This window comes from Rhineura floridana, chromosome 15 (assembly GCF_030035675.1).
Source record: "Rhineura floridana isolate rRhiFlo1 chromosome 15, rRhiFlo1.hap2, whole genome shotgun sequence".
Lineage (NCBI taxonomy): Eukaryota > Metazoa > Chordata > Lepidosauria > Squamata > Rhineuridae > Rhineura > Rhineura floridana.
In genome coordinates this window covers 13599747-13619284 of record NC_084494.1, presented here as the reverse complement: position 1 = coordinate 13619284, position 19538 = coordinate 13599747, and the positions used below count along the sequence as shown (strand labels likewise).

Genomic DNA, 19538 nt, shown 5'->3' with positions numbered 1-19538 from the left:
TCATAATATTTTCTTGGCATTAAGAAACAGGTTGCCACGCTGATTTTACATGCTGTACAAATAGCTCAAACTTTTTTTCGGATAACAAAATTACTGAAACTATAATGTTTGATTGGGAACACAACAACAACAAAGATAAGCATCTTTATACACTAACACTGAAACCCTATACCCCAGAGGTGGGGAAACGTTTTCAGCCTGAGGGCTGCATTCCCTTTCGGTAACCTTCCCAGGGCCACATGCTAGTGGTGGGTGGGATCAGAGGCAAAAGTGGGTGGAGCAACCAACATAAATACTACCTTTGCCCAGCTACACACATTCACACACCCATCTTTGTTCTCTATCCAGAAGTTATCAGAGCCACATTCCAGCCAGACAAAACCACTCAGGGTGTGAAGCGGTGCCAGTGAGGGGTGTGGCCTGGGGATAGTGGGAGTGGCCTGGGGATAGGGGGAGTGGCCTGAGGACACTTCAAGAGCCATAGAGAGGCATGGAGGACCATATTTGGCCCCACTGGGCCTGCGTTTCTCCACTCCTGGACTTATTGGGGTTTACTTCTGAGTAGACATGCTGTAAATTTGATTAAATCTTAATTGCTTTGCTATTCACTGCCAGCATTGGTTTATTCTCTTTGTTTAGTTCTGTTGTGTTCATCATCTCTCTCTCTCTCTCTCTCTCTGTGTAAGAGCTCCTATACTTTAATCTGCTGCATAAGAAGCAGAAGTTCAACAGGCAAACCCTTCCCTATTGGTCGTGAAAAGCTGCACTGGTTTAATTTCTGCACATTACTATGTTTACCAAGGTACATTCAGCCAGGCAAATAAATAAATAAATGAAAGAAAGATGGGTAACTATATTAATTCCCAGGTGAATCATATGAACTTTGCCCCTGTGACATTAACAGAGGTTTGCTTTGCAGAAATCTGCTTTTCAGGGCATGGTGTTAAACATGATTTATTTTTTAAAAAATAGATTTATAAACTGCTTAATCAACAAAAACCTCCAAGTGATTTCCATAAAACAATATAAAATTTACATTAGAAAACCAATCCAGTCAAACATTAAAAACAGACAGAAAATTTATCAAAATTTAGATAAAATCAGCACTTTTAAAAGAAACTTACATAATAAAATTATATGTCTGGGTAAAAAAAGTGTTTAGCAGCTGTAAAAAACACTATAACAAAGGTACCTGCCTAGTATCTGTTGCCAGGGAGTTCCAAAGAGTAGGGGCTGCCACACTGAAGGATTGATTCCTTGCAAGTACAGAAGATTCAATAGCACTTGTAAAAGTGCCAGTCCTGCAGATCAAAGCAGTTACTACTGATCAAAACTACTGGTGAAGGTATAACTAGACAGGCGAGCTCAAAGGTTAGCAAGCCTATTTGGTTTCCAAGGCAGAACATCATAAAGGTGCCCATAGATTAAAGCATGCATACAATAAACTAATTCTTCTTTGGTGAAAATACAGATGATGTTGAAAATCCAGTATCTGTTTGTCTTTAATACCCATAAACTGTAGTGGTCGCTACTCCTACTCCTCCACTCCACCTGGTCATAGAGCTGGCTCTCTAGATTTGTGTCATAAATGAAAATATGCTGGTTCATAAATCTTAACAAAATGGGAGAGGAGGGGGTCTCAATTAGCCCACAGAGATTCTCATTTTGAAACCACCCTCCATCTTAAGGCCACTCCAGATTGGTGGGAAGGGCTTTTGCGGGTATATTCTGCAACATGTCACTGATGCAACAATAGTGCACTAGTGATGGATTTATAATGGACCACCCACACATCATTCTGCTTTATTAGTAATTCTGTGACGCTTCCCCAGTGTTATCGCGTTATTGCCATCTGGAGTGGCAATCTTGAGCAACAAACATGGCCCCGCACCCTAAAAACATTTGTGGTATTAAAAATTACAGGATTTCAGTGGGAAGCTATGGGACATGCACCAACTGGAAACGAAGCAGTTTGACCGTCCCAAAACTTTTGCATGTACAGTTTTGAAAGCACAGTCGTATCTCACTGCCCCAAAACTATCATGAACACAAATCATCATGAATGCACAATAAAAAGGGCATCTAGAGGAGCTGTTTCTCCTGTAACTTCATCACAGAAAGACTACTTTAAATTGGTATCTTAACAACCTAAACCTTTTGGAGAGAGGTTGCATGCAAAGAAGGCCTGCATCCTCCCATCAACCCGCCTTTGTCGAGCATGCAGCGGCGCAGGGTTGTCAGTTGTCACCCTTTTGCTGGTGTCTCTCTGATACTTTTAACAGCAGCCTGACACAGAACAGACAGATAGATCCTAGGGAAGTATCATTGGTCAGGACCAAACTAGGACTCATTTATGACCTTTTTTAATTAATAGCAGCCATGAGCTGGGGAAGAGATCAGATTGGGACCACACCACTGGGGGAGTGGGGTAAATCCTCTCTCCCAGCACTAGTCAAGGAACTCCATAAGTCCAAACTCAAGTAAGGGAAGCTTTTCTTGGCATGGAGAAAATAAAGGGGTCAGGAAAAGCTTCTACTGGGCAATTTCTCCTGTGCCAGGGGAAGAATATTGTGGTTTCACTGGGACTTGATTGGAGCCAGCCCTGGCTCATGGGAGGAAAAAGCAATAATGCAGAAGAGAGTGCCTCTGAGCATGTCCAGAGCATTTATTAATTAATTCCATCATTTATTACCCTTCAGCAAGGCAGATATCAAGGCAGGGTGCAGAACACAAAATAAAAACAAACCATAAAATTAATAAGCCTTCTGAGTGGAATTTTTTTTATCCCAGTTGGTGTCTGCATTGGATTTGAACTGATGTTATATATGGACTGCTGCTGTTGTGTTAAATTATTTTTATCTATATAACTGTTTTCTGAACTTTTTATCTGTGCAACTGTTCTGTTTTTATACATACAATCGTTCTACATGGGTTTTATTGTATTGCAAATTGCTTTGGGATGCCTCATACAATCAGATTAATTATTGTTGTTGTTGTTACTATTATTATTATATGCAGAGTAGTAGCCATAGCAATACAACCTTGAGGAAGCTTGAGGAAGTGGACAAGGTACTTGGATTGGTGCGGGCGACCACGTCTGCTCTAGATCCTTGTCCATCTTGGCTAGTGAAGGCTAGCAGGACTACTACCACCGGCTGGGCCAAGGAAGTGATAAATGCCTCCTTGAGTGAGGGAGTAGTCCCTAGTAGCCTCAAGGAGGCAGTAGTAAGACCGCTCTTAAAGAAACCTTCCTTAGACCCAGATGACCTGAACAACTATAGACCGGTGGCGAATGTCCCCTTTTTGGGCAAGGTTCTGGAGCGGGTGGTTGCCAATCAGCTCCAGGTGCTCTTGGATGAGACCGATTATCTGGATCCGTTTCAATCCGGTTTTAGGCCTGGTTTTGGCACTGAAACAGCCTTGGTCGCCCTGTATGATGACCTTTGTCGGGAGAGGGACAGAGGGAGTGTGACTCTGTTGATTCTCCTTGATCTCTCAGCGGCGTTTGATACCATCGACCATGGTATCCTTCTGGGGAGACTCGTGGAGTTGGGAGTTGGAGGCACTGCTTGGCAGTGGTTCCGCTCCTACTTGGCGGATCGTCACCAGAAGGTAGTACTTGGGGAACATTGCTCAACTCCTTGGACTCTCCATTGTGGAGTCCCTCAGGGGTCGGTTTTGTCCCCCATGCTTTTTAACATCTACATGCAGCCTCTGGGTGCCGTCATCAGGAGTTTTGGAGTGCGTTGCCACCAGTACGCTGATGACACGCAGCTCTATTTCTCCTTTTCATCTTCTACAGGTGAGTCTGTGGATGTGCTGAATCACTGCCTGACCGCGATAATGGACTGGATGAGAGCTAATAAACTGAGACTCAATCCAGACAAGACTGAGACACTGTTGGTGAATGCCTTCCCTGCCCAGATGGTGGATGCTTACCCTGTTCTAGATGGGGTTACACTCCCCTTGAAGGAACAGGTTCGTAGTCTTGGGGTTCTTTTCGATCCTTCCTTGTCTCTGGAGGCGCAAGTGGCCACGGTGGCAAGGAATGCATTCTACCACCTTCGGTTGGTAGCCCAGCTACACCCCTATCTGGACAGGGATGACCTCGCCTCAGTTGTTCATGCTCTGGTAACTTCTAGGTTGGATTACTGTAATGCGCTCTACGTAGGGCTGCCCTTGAAGACAGTTCGGAAGCTTCAGCTAGTGCAAAATGCAGCAGCCAGACTGCTGATGAGGACCAGCCGGTCAGCGCATATAACACCTGTTCTGGCCCGTTTGCACTGGCTACCTATTTGCTTCCGAGCCAGATTCAAGGTGCTGGTTTTGACCTATAAAGCCTTACACGGCGTGGGACCGCAGTATCTTGTGGAACGCCTCTCCTGCTATGAACCGACCCGGTCACTTCGCTCAGCGTCTAAGGCCCTCCTCCGGGTACCAACCCATCGGGAAGCCCGGAGGACAGTTACTCGATCTAGGGCCTTTTCTGTAGTGGCCCCCGAATTGTGGAATAGCCTCCCCGAAGAAATACGCCTGGCGCCGACGCTTCTATCTTTTCGGCACCAGGTTAAGACCTGGCTATGCTCCCAGGCATTTTAAAGCGTTTAATGTTACAATTTTAAATCTCTTTGTTTCAGTTTATTTATTGTGATATTTTGTATTTCTGTACTTTTAATCTTTTGTACACCGCCCAGAGAGCTATTCGCTATGGGCGGTTTAAAAATGAAATAAAATAAATAAATAAATAAATAACCTCTTCCCAACCCACCCACCTAACAATTTGGAAATTCCAGGTTTAAGTTCCACACAAATTTGAAAGCCAGTCTCTCTCTCCTTCTATAAAGAAATGAAGCAGTTAAATCCTCTCTCTTCCACACACCCCTTCCTTACTTCATATTAATCTTCGGGCACAAAGCATAGGGGGGCGCACTGCTTCCACCTTTCCAGCACCTGTCCAGGGGAGGCAAATTGTGATCCACCTCGTCACCGCCCTAAGGCCACTTTTCTGGGGAAAAGCCTATGGGTGGGTGGGAATCTGTTCCGCCTGGATCCTCGGCCTGTTTTACTCGGAAGTAAAGTCCCCCTCGCGGGGGGGGGGTCTTGCAGGGCAGGCGGACTAAGGCTGCAGGGCAGGCAGACTAAGGCAGCCCCGCAGGCGGGCAGGGGGGGGGTCGCCGTCACTGCCCAGAGGCGATCGGGGCGCGAACCTCTGCGCGCTTCCTCGGAGAGGGGGACCGGGACCTGGCGATCGGGGTGGCCGTCTCCCTCCGGAGCTCAGCCGCTGGTGGAGAGTTCCCCCCCCATCTCCTTGTCCGGGATCCCGATTCTCCTGGCACCCACCTGCTCTCGGGGAGACCGGCGGTCCGGGCTTTAGCAGATGGCGCGGAAGCTTCTCCACGCGGGCTCTGCCATCGCCGCCGCCTCCTCCTCGGTCAGCTGCTTTCACCTCGCCCGGCAAGGGCTCGGGTCTTGCTCGCGCTGCCGGCCCTTCCCTCGTCCTCGTCCCTTTCAGGTGCGGCTGGGGCTGGGCCAGGGCCGAGCGACGAGTCCTTTTTCCTGCTCCGCCCCAGCCCCGGACTGAAGCCGAGAGGGAAGAGGGAGTCGTCTCCTCCTCTCCATTGCTCAACTGTGTGCAGGGCTCACTCTCCGACGTCTGGGGAGGAAGGGGGACGAGAGGGTTCCCTAGAGCACGTGCAGAGCGCGCTTCCCTCTCACCTTCATCGGGGGCTGCAAATGACCACTGATCCACCCCACCCCCAAGGGCATTTTCTCACCCAGTAGCATAGTGGCAAATTCAGAAGCGCAGGCCCCAGCATGACAGTCACAGCCATGCACCTTCTAACCTTATAGAATAATCTGGCCAGGCTTGAATACTGCGCTCTGCTTCTATATCACTGCCCCCATTTGACTGTCCTTTCCCACTGTCAGAGATATTGCCTGAGTTACTGAATTCAGTGTCTACCTATTTGTCTCTCTAGGAGCAAAGAGCATGAAAGGGGAGAGTGTTAGCTACTGAAAGGAGTTTTCTCAGTGGCTGACTCACCTCCTTTCACTCTGGCTCCAATCAGCAGGAAAGGACAAGGATGCATGTTAGAAGACTCTTCTCAATGGCGAACATACTCCTCTTTCGTGCTGATTGGCTCATAGGATACTTGAGACATTGGGACCCTGCTCTCCCAAAAGTAAGGGGTCTAAGACCTCCTGAGACCCTAGATGAGGATGAGGTCCTGGGTGGATGAGACCCCTCTTCTCACCCCCCATCTGCTATATTTTGGTTTGTTAACTGGATGATATATGTTAGCCATACTCATTGATATCAGTGGACTTACTTCAGCAGATCCAGAGTGCGCTTCTCTCACCGTCATAAGGGGGCTGCAAATGACCACTGACTACCCACCCACCCACAGCCCCACACATCAGGCATTGTGGTACGCAGGCACTTTTGGCCCTCTGTCACCACCCTAAGAAATATTTGCTGTATTTTAATTTATTTAATGGGTGATAGCCAACATTAGTCACATTCAGAGTAGACCCATTGAAATCAATGGACTTAAGTTTATTAATTAATTTATACTTATACAGTAGGGCCCCGCTTTCCAGCTTTCAATCAGGGGAAATTCCCCGTTTTAAAGCCGATTTTGCTGTTTTGCGGCATTTTGTGGCATTTTCACACGACACAACCCATTAAGTCAATGGGTTCCACTTTACGGCGATTTCCGCTTTACAGCGGGGGCCTGGTCCCTAACCTGCCATATAAGCGGGGCCCTACTGTATTACTTTTCTACCTTAGGACTCAAATGTGTAATGCAACAGTCCCTAAAACTAAATAGCAAGTCTTAACAAACTAATAAAACAATAAAATGCACACACATCTCAGAACAAACACTTCACAATTTCAGCTTACATGGAACTTCCAACGCGGTCCAGGGACAGATGTAAAAGCTTCAGAAGAAATAGACAGGTCTTCCCTTGCCAGCAAAAAGGAGAGAGATTGGTGGCCAAATAGTTGTTCTTGGCGCAACCGCTCAGAAGCCCCGTGGCTTTACCAAGGTGCTCCACCTTGGTTTTAATTGTATAGTTTGTTTTGATATGCTAACTTGAAGACTAGTTTCATGGAAAGGCAACAGAGAAATTTATCTAGAGCAACACAAGGTAGAAGCAGGCCACATAGGTTTTTTTTTTTTAAAATCATATCCTACCTCCCCTGGTTTTTGGGTCAGGTGTAGATGTATGGTAAAAATCTCTCACCTACCTTGTCAAGCCCTTCTGAGCATACTGTGGGGTTGGAAGTCACAGATTCAACTTTTTTCTTAGACATTAATTGGCTGAAATTGGGCTCCTACTGGGAGGAAGGGCGAGATATACATCTTATTATTATTGGGATATAAATATCATCATCATCATCATCACCACCAGGTAGCCTTAAGCAATACTCTAAGCCTTAGGCCTCCTCTCTATGAGATAAATGGTCCTACCTTATAGGGCTGGTGTTGCCAGGATGACTGTTGTCTCTTCATATCTTACTAAGTGTCACTGATGTATTTGTGTTCCTTTACCACTTTTATCCTTCTGCTTGTTATGTACTAATTGTGGGATGTTTTTATTGTTAGCTCTCTTGCTAGCCATTTAAGATGAAAGGTGGGATACAATCTTTAAAAAATAAAATAAAATGCCTGCAAAGTGCTTTGAGCATTGCTGTTGTTGTTGACTATATTAATACTGTGTCCGTTGACTCGGACAGATGGGCGACTAACAAATAAAATTTTATTTTTATTTTTTATTTATTAATATAATATATAACATGTTTATTATATTAATAAGAGTAACATTATTTCATATTAGTAAAGCAGAACTCTTGTCAGGTTGGAAACCTTGCTTGATCGCAGGACCCTAGTAAGCTGCCTTAGATTTGGTCAGGCATCAGGCCATTGGTCCATCTAGCTCAGTATTGTCTACACTGACTGGCAGTGGCTCTCCAAGGTTTCAGGAAGGAATTTCTCCCAGCCCTATATGCCAGGGATTGAACTGGGGACCTTCCGCATGCAAGGCAGACGCTCTAGCACTGAGCTACAGCCCTACACCCCTACTAAGATTTCCGCCTTCTTCCCTTTATTTCTGATGTTCAGGGGGTAAGTGCTGTTGCTTTTTAAAGCCAAAACAACACCATCCATTTTTTTTAAAGAGGGGAAAAAAACCCTTGAGAGACTGAATCAGCCCACTGAGGACTGCGCATGCCCAGTGGCCATGAAATGCTGACTGAGGCTGCATACACACCATACCTTTCAAACAACATTGAAAGCCCATGGATTCCCCCAAAAGAATCCTGGGAACTGTATGACGTGGCGGCTGAGCCAAACTGAGAAGAGAACCAAACCGAACCAGGAAGGAATGGAATGGAGTGACTAGAATCCTCAATTAAATTTTAAAAAGTTGGGCAAAGCAGTATACTAACTCAAGTATTAAAAATATATAAACTTCTATTCTTTAATAGTTATCACCAAAAAAATAATAATTTGTGGCTGGAATCCTGAACAGGGAAACACTTCATGCAGCAACATTTTGTTGCAGGTTCCCCTGTAAAACGTACTATAGCTGCTGTTCTGTTTCCCTTCACGATAAGTCTTACTTCCATTTCACAGATGAGGAGGTGAGTCTTGAACCTACTAGATCCTCATTCCCAGACCTGAGCAGAGCTTGTTGGAATGTCATCACCAAACTGTTTATGGGGAAAGGAGTTTGTTTTTTATTTGAAGATAAGATACTGGATGAGAAATGTTGCTGACAAGGTTTGATGTCAGGCTAGACATTCAAGGTGTGGGAAACACCCCCAGCCAGCCACCCTCAAAACTGTGGAGGTTTCTCAGGCGTGGGGTGAGTGATTGCATCAGCAGAGACTACCTCGCCCTAGTGAAACATACAAAGGGAAGGCAGGCCCTCTGGTATCCTTATGGAGCACCCACAACGACAGGAGCATCTGACACACCCAAACTCTCATTTCCACAGATAGGCTGGAAAATCCCCATCTGCACTGGACAGTTAAAGGCATAGCATACCGCTTTAAACAGCCATGGCTTCCCCCAACGAATCCTGGTAACTGTCATTTGTTCAAGGTGCTGAGAGTTGTCAGGAGACCCAGAGTAGCTTCAACCCCTCTTCCCAGGGAACTCTGGGAATTGTAGCTCTGTGAGGGGAACAAGGCTCAAATGTGTTTCTTCAACTGCGGCGTATCAAGATTAATTTATTTATGCTGTGGCTTGTTGGAAAGGTAAAAGAGTGTCCTACAATACTTTTGGTGCATATCTGGATCAGGTTAAGTATCATCTGAAGTTAACTGTATAAAAATGAGTAAAAAATTTAACTTTTGTCTTCATATGTGGCTTGTGCACCATGAAAATGATAATGGATAACATTATTAATTTGTTATTTGTAATTCATTAGCTTTCCAATGCAATTCAATGCAACATTCATGAGCTTTCCAACGCAATTTTAAATTTTAAAATCAGTCACTTCGTTCATGCATTCAGCTTTGGGCATCTTGATGACAGCATTAAAACCTTAAGCAACCAATCAGAACGGGCTATCACAAGAAAATACAATCCAGAGACATACACCTTTCAAAAAAGCATAATGAACTTTTGCCACCTTATGTGATATCACTATTTCAATTTTCAGCTCTTGCCCCATGGACTAGCAGTTCCCAGGATTCTTTGGGGGATGCCATGACTGTTTAAAGTGGTATAATACCACTTTAAATGTATAGTGCAGATGAGACCTAACTGTGTCCAGTATAATGCATTAATCTTCTGAATTTGTGTGTGTGTACTTGGGAACCTCTGGAGAAGGAGACCAGGTGGCAGGGAAATGTTGGCTGGCATTGCTGGGACACATGGCTCAGTACCCCAATAGTGAAAATGTTGTTGGCCAAGGAGATCAGGGACTGCCTTTGTTACACAGTCCAAGAGACAATGTAGTACAGCTACTGAGGGTCCCTCAAGACATCTTTTTTTATTGTGCATTTGCTTTTATTTGTGCTCATTATGGTATTGGGGCAGTTATATGCAATCCCACTTTCAATACTGTTTGTCCCTGCAACAATTTCTGGATGGACACACTGCTTCATTTCCAATCAGTGCATGCTGGGGGCTTGGATGGAAGAGGCTTTGCAGGCTACCCCAATCAGCTGATCAGCAGTGCCTGCAAAGCCCCTTGTGTAGCACTTCCCCAAAACACCAACTATCAGCTGATTGGCGGAGCTTGGGAAGCATGCACACAGGGCTTCTTGAGTTCTTTTTCACCCACAGAGTTTAATTTCAGAGAAGCGGATCACCTGATGTCATTGTGACGTAAGTGACTGATAGGTGGGTGGCACTGTCCACCTGTCATACTTGGCCCACAGTGTGTGTGGAGCTGGCCAGACCCAATTCCCCACCCTTAGCATATGACATTCACTTCCTCATTTCCAGCAAAGCCTTTGGGCCTAACAGTGTGACGGAGGTAAATTCTCTTACCTTTCTGTTGTGCAACAAGATGGATTGATTTGTATAGCTGTCACCGCAGCTGCTTCCCATGTGCTAAGTTCAGGCATGACTCATGGCAAAGTTTCATTTCAGCTTGAGTGCACATCTGTATCAGAATGTTGGGCTTCTCATCCTCAAATGCCCTGTTGCGTTGAAGCAAGATTTTTGTGACTGTAAAAGGCCCTTCCAGACTCCTGGGTTTTTTTTAATGGGTGTCTTCTGCCTCGACACAATAACAGTGCATTAGCGGTGGATTTACACTGCACCATCCACACAGTTTTGTGTAATTCTGCCCCAAGATTACTGCATTATCGGCATGCAGAGGGACACTTTTGCACTGTTGCGAAGCAAAAGCAGGACAAAATAAACCTGGAGCATTTGTGGCATACAAAGTTGTAAGATTTCAGCAAGAAGTTAAGAGACATACACCGATTGGAAACGAAGCAGCAAGGGTTGTGTTCAGCTAAGTCCTATCCAGAGTAGACCCATTGAAATGGATGAACTGAAGTTACTCATGCCCATTAACTTCAATGGGTGTACTCTGAGTAGGAGCAGGACTGAATACTGCACTATGTCTGCCTAGAAACGTTTGTAGGCACGAACAGAATTGAAATTTCAGTTTGGTTTTAGTTTATTATTATTATTATACGGCCACTGACCTAATAATACAAGATGAAATACACAGGCTCATAGCCAGCCTAAAAGTTTGGAGGGGAGGCTAAAAAAGTATAGTGGGGGATTATTTTTCTGTAATAAATTATTTATCTTTCGTAAAACAAATTGGGGAGGGAGAAAACATTTAGGGGTGGGGGGTGGGGACTGACCTTGGAGCCTTCTGTTTGATGCTCTGCCACTGCACTCTGTGGCCCTTCCCTATCAACAGTGATCAGACAATCACAACGCACATCTTCTACCTAACCAAAATAATGCACACTTTTCACCTTGAAGGCCTGCCAGGAAGAGGGGTTGCCCAGGTGAGCAGTTCCAAAAGACAGGAGAAAAGCCCAGGTAAATAGAATAGTTCAGGTATAGGGAACCTTCTTTAGCCTGGGGACTGAATTCCCTCACTGGCAACCCTTCCGCCTTCTGGGGGCTGCATGGCAGTAGTGCATGGGGGGGGCAGCAGAGGCAAAAGCAGGTGAAGCAATGGCCGTGACTCTTGCCTGTGCATGGTAGGTGACATTCCAGCCATGCAAAAGCTGGCGATTTCTACACACCCATACATCAATCAATTCACCGTTCAGGCAAGCAAAAGGCAATTCTCACAGTCTAAGGCCACATTCCAGCCAAGAAAAAAAGAGAGTGCAGAGCAGGGACTGTGAAGGACGAGGCTTGAGGGAAATGGTAAGAACTGGGCATGTTTAGTCTTGAGAAGAGAAGACTGAGGGGCGATACGATAGCACTCTTCAAATACTCGAAAGGCTGCCGCACACAGAGAAGGGCCGGGATCTCTTCTCGATCGTCCCACAGTGCAGGACATGGAATAATGGGCTCAAGTTGCAGGAAGCCAGATTTCAAGTGGACATCAGGAAAAATTTCCCAACTGTTAGACTGGTACGACAATGGAACCAATGACCTTGGGAGATGGTGGACTCTCCAACACTGGAGGCATTAAAGAGGCAGCTGGAAAGCCACCTGTTGGGGATGCTTTAATTTGGATTCCTGCATTGAGCAATGGGTTGGACTCGGCCTTATAGGCCCCTTCCAAGCCTACAATTCTATGATTCTATGAGTCCCGAGGGCCAGATAGAGAGACCTGGAGGGCCACATGTGGCTCCCAGGCCTGAGGTTTTCCACCTCTGCAGTAGATTAAGGAAATGAACAGTGATGTCATAATCTCACCAGCCAAATCAAGGGTGTATTCAGTCTCCACTGTTGCCAGGCAAACCTTCAAGATTATTCTTGAAAAGGACAGCAGTGATTCTTGTTTCTCTACCTATCGGCTCAATTGACTTCACAAGAAACCATAGCTTATCATGATGGGGATGAGCCTAATCTTCTGTTCCCCCGCCCTGCAAAATCTTTCTCCTCTCTTATCCTCTGGCATGGCCACAAGGAAAGCTTTTTGCTTCCATTTTTGATGAGCCCCAACTTGTAGTATCATCCAAACCCGGACAACTGTTTACTTGTTTACTTATATCCCATCGTTTTTCCATCATGGAAATTAAGGTGGTGTACATGTGGTTCCCTGACAGTCATCTGTCCAGACACAGACCTGCTTAGCTTCTGCAAGGGGATAGCCTCATATGACTTCAGACCATACTCTCAGCTGGCTTGTTTCAACAAACCACAGTTAGTATCAACCACAGTTTAGGGTTCGGATAATATGCTAAACTGCAATTAATATAACACTGAAGCAGAAGCTTCTGATCTTTTTGTGGCTGCTGTGGAGGAGGAGGGGAGGGGGAGTGTGCATGCCTGAGGGGAAGAGACTTGGTTCATTTCCATCAATAAACTAGGGTTTATTGTGACATCTGAACACAGCTACTGAGTACTATGTGATTGATGCAGTTATGGGACTGAGAGATACTAAAATCGGAGAACGACAATAAACTCTCTTTCTAGGCACGTTTAACAAGGAAGTAAGTTCCATTCAACTCAGTTGGATACCTCTGAGTAAATGCATAGCCGATCAGTCTGAACAGCTTGATGTGGCACACTGAACTTAAATTGCAAGGAGGGCAGAGGAGAACCAGCACCATTGCCTTGGACAACAGACTCCTCAGCTATTGTTGAGGAATATCTTTGCCCAAGTACTGAGATCTTTGGGGGAGTCTGTTAATGGTTACGCCATGGCTCAGACACATGGCTCGTATTCACTGGAAGCTATACATTCAGTACTGTGAGCCCGAGTCTGTGGAATGCCGTCTCGGCTGAGATCAGACGGGCCTCCTCAGCAATGAACTTAAGGCTCTTGATGAAGACCTTTCTATTCCAGCAGGCGTTTTAAGTAAGTTGTATTGTACCTGCTTATGGAACCAATGCTTTTACCTGTGGTTTTCATTTGTTTTAAACATCATGTTATTTTGATCGATGGATGGTTGTGTAAACCACTTGTGACCATCTGTAGTGAAAAATGGTCTGTAAATACTGGAAATAAATAAAATAAAAATATGAGAGGGCATGATTTGGCTAAAACTGGGAGGAATTAGGAAGTGGAGCTTGTAAATTCATAAGGACCCCACTACTTTTTCTCTCATTATTTGAACTCTGACAGAACAGGTTAAATTTGGTTGGGTCCCACAGTGTAATAATTAGGCCTGTAGACAAAAATTAGGGATGGGATCTGCTGGCCAGTGCCAGTTTGAAAGCATCCCGTTGACCTAACAGGCGAATATCAATTTAAGTTCGTTCTATGTCTGCTAGCAGACTGCAGTACAGATCATGAACTGGTCGTATCAAAAATCAGAGAAAAGCTAAATAAGACCAACAAAGCAATCATAATGCCAAAATACAATTTAAATAACATCCCAGAAGCATATAAAGATCAAATAAGGAACAGGTTTGAGGCTTTAAACTTACTTGACAGAGAACCAGAAGAACTATGGAATGAAGTCAGAGACATTATCGGGGAAGAATGCAAAAAGACAATACCGTTAGTTAAAAAGAGAGAAAGACCTCAATGGATGACTGAAGAAACTCTTTAAATGGTTAAAGAGAGAAGGAAAGCAAAAGCAAAAGGAGATAGAAACACAGTCACAACCTGAAATGCAACAATACAGCGACTAGTATGTAGGGACAAAGAGAACGATTACAATCGTTACTGTATAGAAATAGAAGAGGACAACAAAAAGGGAAGAACAAGAGCCCTATTCCAAAAGATTACAGAAATGAAAGGGAAATTTAAACCGAGAGTAGGGATGTTGAATAATCAACAGAGGAACACACTGACTGACCGAGATGAAATAAAAGGAAGATGGAAGCCATACACTGAAGGACTCTATAAAAGAGATGCCAGGATGACAGATTCATTCACAGAGGAACCATATGATGAAAAAACAGAAATTTTAGAATGCGAGGTGAAAGCTGCTCTTAAAATACTTGGAAGAAACAAATCACCAGGAATAGATGGCATACCAATAGAGTTGCTACAGAGACTGAATCTGTCCAAAGTTTGACTAAAATCTGTCAAGAAATATGGAAAACTAAACAATGGCCCACAGACTGGAAGCATTCCATATACATCTCAATTCCAAAGAAAAGGGATCCCAGGGAATGCAGTAATTATGAACTATTGCTTTAATATCCCATGCAAGTAAAGTAATGCTCCAGATTCTACAACAAAGGCTCTTACCATATATGTATTGAGAAATGCCAGACGTCCAAGCTGGATTCAGGAAGGGAAGAGGAACCAGAGATCATATTGCAAACATATGCTGGATAATGGAACGGACCAAGGAATTTCAGAAAAAAATCACCATGTGCTTTATAGATTACAGCAAAGCCTTTGACTGTGTAGATCATGAAAAACTATGGAATGCTTTAAAAGAAATGGGGGTGCCACAGCATCTGATTGGCCTCATGCACAACCTATACTCTCCACAAGAGGCTACTGTAAGGACAGAATACGGAGAAACCGATTGGTTCCCCATCGGAAAGGGTGTGAGACAGGGGTGTATTTTATCACCCTATTTATTTAATCTATACGCAAACATATCATACGGAAAGCGGGATTGGACCAAGATGAAGGAGGTGTGAAAACTGGAGGGAGAAATATCAATAATTTAAGATATGCAGATTATACCATACTTCTAGCAGAAACCAGTAATGATTTGAAACGAATGCTGATGAAAGTTAAAGAGGAAAGCACAAAAGCAGGACTACATCTGAACGTCAAAAAGACTAAAGTAATGACAACAGAAGATTTATGTAACTTTAAGGTTGACAATGAGGACATTGAACTTGTCAAGGATGATCAATACCTTGGCACAGTACCCAAATGGAGACAATAGTCAAGAACTCAGAAGAAGGCTAGGACTGGGGAGGGCAGCTGTGCGAGAACTAGAAAAGGTCCTCAAATGCAAAGATGTATCACTGAACACTAAAGTCAGGATCATTCAGACCATGGTATTTCCGATCTCTATGTATGGATGTGAAAGTTGGACAGTGAAAAAAGCAGGTAAGAGAAAAATCAACTGATTTGAAATGTGGTGTTGGAGGAGAGCTTTGCGGATACCACGGACTGCAAAAAAGACAAATAATTGGGTGTTAGAACAAATTAAACCAGAACTATCACTAGAAGCTAAAATGATGAAACTGAGGTTATCATACTTTGGACACATAATGAGAAGACATGATTCATTAGAAAAGATAATAATGCTGGGAAAAACAGAAGGGAGTAGAAAAAGAGGAAGGCCAAGGAAGAGATGGATTGATTCCATAAAGGAAGCCACAGACCTGAACTTACAAGATCTGAACGAACAGGGTGGTTCATGACAGATGCTCTTGGAGGTTGCTGATTCATAGGGTTGCCATAAATTGTAGTCGACTTGGAGGCACATAACAAGAACAATGTCTTCTAGCTGCTGATTTTACCGATCAATGTTTTCCTTTGCAAAAAAAATGATATTAATATAGATATTTTATAAGGAAATATCGATATTTTGAAAGGAAATAAATGTATTGAATTATCGTTCTTAATATCAATACCTTAAGGGCACATTTAATAAATTAACACTATTTTCAAAAATAGCCATGGTAAATCTGATCTGCAACCATAGAGAATAAACAAATTAATGGAAAACTTTATACCAAATCCCAACCGGGCAGAATTCTAGCACATCCCTAACAGAAATGCTGTAGTAAGGAGCGGGCAAAGTTAGGAAATAATTGAAAAGCAGCCAGAACATAAATAAAGGTAGTCTAATATGTTGAAAGTTGTATGATCTGTTGGTTAAAGTTATTTATATCAAATTATTTAAAGTTGACTCCCGATCTTGCAGGTCGCAGAGAGGGAGCTGCCAGGCCCCCCGTACAAAGGGGGGTGGCAGTGCCTGTCCGCATGTCCCACCCACCTTTCCTGTTGTCGTGAATGCTGTGCACGCTTTGCATGCATACCTGCCATCAACCAAGATGGCGGTGGAGGCTTCCCTAAGGAGCTGAAGCCCCGACACCATCTTGGTTAATGGTAGGCATGTGTGTGTGTAGTGTAGCGTGCCATCAACTAAGATGGCGGCAGAGCCATCAGCCCTTTGGGAAGGTTGATGGCAACTGTGCGCACACAGCGCACATGGCATTCAAGTTGACGCGATGGGAGAGGTAGGTGTGGCATGCAGGCAAGTGCCACGGGCCTGGAGCAGGCTGGTGCCCAAGAGCCCAGTCATGCCTGGCGCCAGCCCTGGGCCTGAGGAGAGGGTGTGGCCTAGTAAGAGTTCCAACGCCAGAATGAGAGGCCCAAAGGGCCACCTTTGGCCCTTGGGCCTCAGGTTCCCTGCACCTGCTTTAAAGAGACTGGACAAATTCATGGAGAAAGAGAAGTTTATCAACAGATACCACCCGGGATGGCTATATAGATCCTCCAGGTTCGGGGACGCTATGCTGCTGAATAGGCTTCATTTATTTATTTATTAATTTATTTATATCCCGCCCTTCCTTCCAGTAGGAGCCCAGCAAACCAGAATTTGCTGGGGTGACAGTAATAAGAGGGGGGCATTGCCTTTACATCCTGCCCATGGGCTTCCCAGAAGCATCTGATTGGCTGTTATGGAAGACAGGATGCTGGGACCAGATGGAGCTCTTTGTTTCACCCAATGAGGCTTTTCTTACACTCTTGAGAGTATCCAGTATGAATGAAATAAAAGTTCAACTTTTTAAAAAAGTTAAAAATGAACTCCCAAGCACTTGGCAGGTATCCCAATGGCTTTGCCCTCATCAGCTAGAACACTCGAAGGCAGGAGCAACTTAACTCCTTAGTGAGCAATTCAGTAGAATGCTTTCTGCCTACCTGCGTTTCCTTATGACTCTGCAAGTAAAAGGCTAGGAATGCACTTGAGTGCTGAAAGCTGCACATTCAAGGAAAATCCAGGCCCTCCATCTCCCTACAACTATGGTCCTGACAATTATTTAATATATTTGCATAGCATTTTCAAAGGTTCAGCATGCATGTTTTGCTTACGTTATCTTGGTCATCTTTATAACACTCCTAGAACTTGGATAGACCACATTAGAGATTTGGGCCTGGGTCACAGAGCCTCGTGGCTTGCATAAAGCAGCCTTCCCCATCCTGGTGCCCTCCAGATGTTTTAGACTACAACTCCCATCAGCCCCAGACAACCTATGCGGGCTGGAGTTGATGAGAGTTGTAATCCAAAACATCTTGAGGGCACCTGGTTAGAGAAGGCTGATGCACAGCCGCAACGGCAAGATTTGAACTCACACTCTTAGGCTCAATCCAACACTTGTCTACTCAGAAGTAAGCTCCATTGGGTTCAATGGCACCTACTCCCAGTTAAGTGTGTATTGGATTGCAGCCTTAGCTACTACAGGACACCAGCACTTGAAAGATGCAGTTGTAACTGATTGAGTTCAATGGAGAGCCTCTCTGTAGCAAATCTGTCTTGCTGCTGCAAAAAATGTGTAGGCCAGATACTGGGAATCTTTTGCAGTGTCTAAAAGACCATAATTGCTCTTTAAAAATTAGTAACTAAAAAAAAAATCCATGGCCCTGCTCAGAAACTAATTTTTAACTCAGGTCATACTTTGAAAAGAGGAAGGGCTGAAGGGCAGAGAACCTTCACATTATTTACCTCCTGACTCCCTCCCACACAGGCAGAGAGATGTCAACAGGCTCTTTAACCCTCTCCTCCCTGTACCTAGGGATGGAGAAATTTGATTCAGTTTGAACTTAAAGGCAAATCTATCAAATTCACATTTTCTAAAACAACACCTTAAAAAGAGAGAAAGACCTCAATGGTTGACTGAAGAAATCACCAGGAACAGATGGCATACCAATAGAGTTGCTATAAGCTACTGAGACTGAATCTGTCCAAAGTTTGACAAAAATTTGTCAACAAACATAGAAAACTAAACAATGGTCTACAGACTGGAAGCGTTCAATATACATCCCAATTCCAAAGTAAGGAGATCACAGGGAATGCAGTAATTATTGAGCTATTGCCTTAATATCCCATGCAAGTAAATTAATGCTCAAGATTCTATAACAAAGGCTCTTACCATATATGTATCGAGAAATGCCAGACGTCCAAGCTGGATTCAGGAAGGGAAGAGGAACCAGAGATCATATCGCAGGCATATGTTGGATAATGAAACAGACCAAGAAATTTCAGAAGGAAATCACCATGTGCTTTAAAATTACAGCAAAGCCTTTGATTGTGTAGATCATGAAAAACTATGGAATGCTTTAAAAGAAATGGGGGTGCCACAGCATCTGATTGCCCTCATGCGCAACCTATACCCTGGACAAGAGGCTACTATAAGGATAGAATATGGAGAAACTGATTGGTTCCCAATTGGAAAGGGTGTGAGACAGGGGTATATTTTATCACCCTACTTGTTTAATCTATACACAGAACATATCATATGGAAAGTGGGATTGGACCAAGATGGAAGGAAGTATGAAAAGTGGAGGGAGAAATATCAATAATTTAAGATATGCAGACAATACCATACTCTTAGTAATGATTTGAAACAAATGCTGATGAAAGTTAAAGAGGAAAGCACAAAAGCAGGACTACAGCTGAAAGTCAAGAAGACTAATGACAACAGAAGATTTATGTAACTTTAAAGTTGACAATGAGGACATTGAACTTGTCAAGGATTATCAATACCTTGGCACAGTCATTAACCAAAATGGAGACAATAGTCAAGAAATCAGAAGAAGGCTAGGACTGGAGAGGGCAGCTATGAGAGAACTAGAAAAGGTCCTCAAATGCAAAGATGTATCACTGAACACTAAAGTCAGGATCATTCAGACCGTGGTATTCCTGATCTCTATGTATGGATGTGATAGTTGGACAGTGAAAAAAGTGGATGAGAATCAACTCATTTGAAATGTGGTGCTGG

General features: G+C 44.0%; 1 protein-coding gene across 4 annotated transcripts in view; it reads right to left on the bottom strand.

The window, feature by feature from the left end:
• Positions 1–5608, bottom strand: part of NCMAP (non-compact myelin associated protein) — a 40799-nt gene extending 35191 nt beyond the window's left edge. For 3 of the 4 annotated variants that reach the window (XM_061597382.1, XM_061597381.1, XM_061597380.1), the window contains exon 1: positions 5341–5431. The gene's annotated coding sequence lies outside the window, so the exon portion shown is untranslated. Of the gene's footprint in view, positions 1–5340 lie in introns of all 4 variants that reach the window. The other variant, XM_061597383.1, reaches the window with a different exon arrangement.
• Between the last annotated feature and the right edge of the window lie 13930 nt (positions 5609–19538).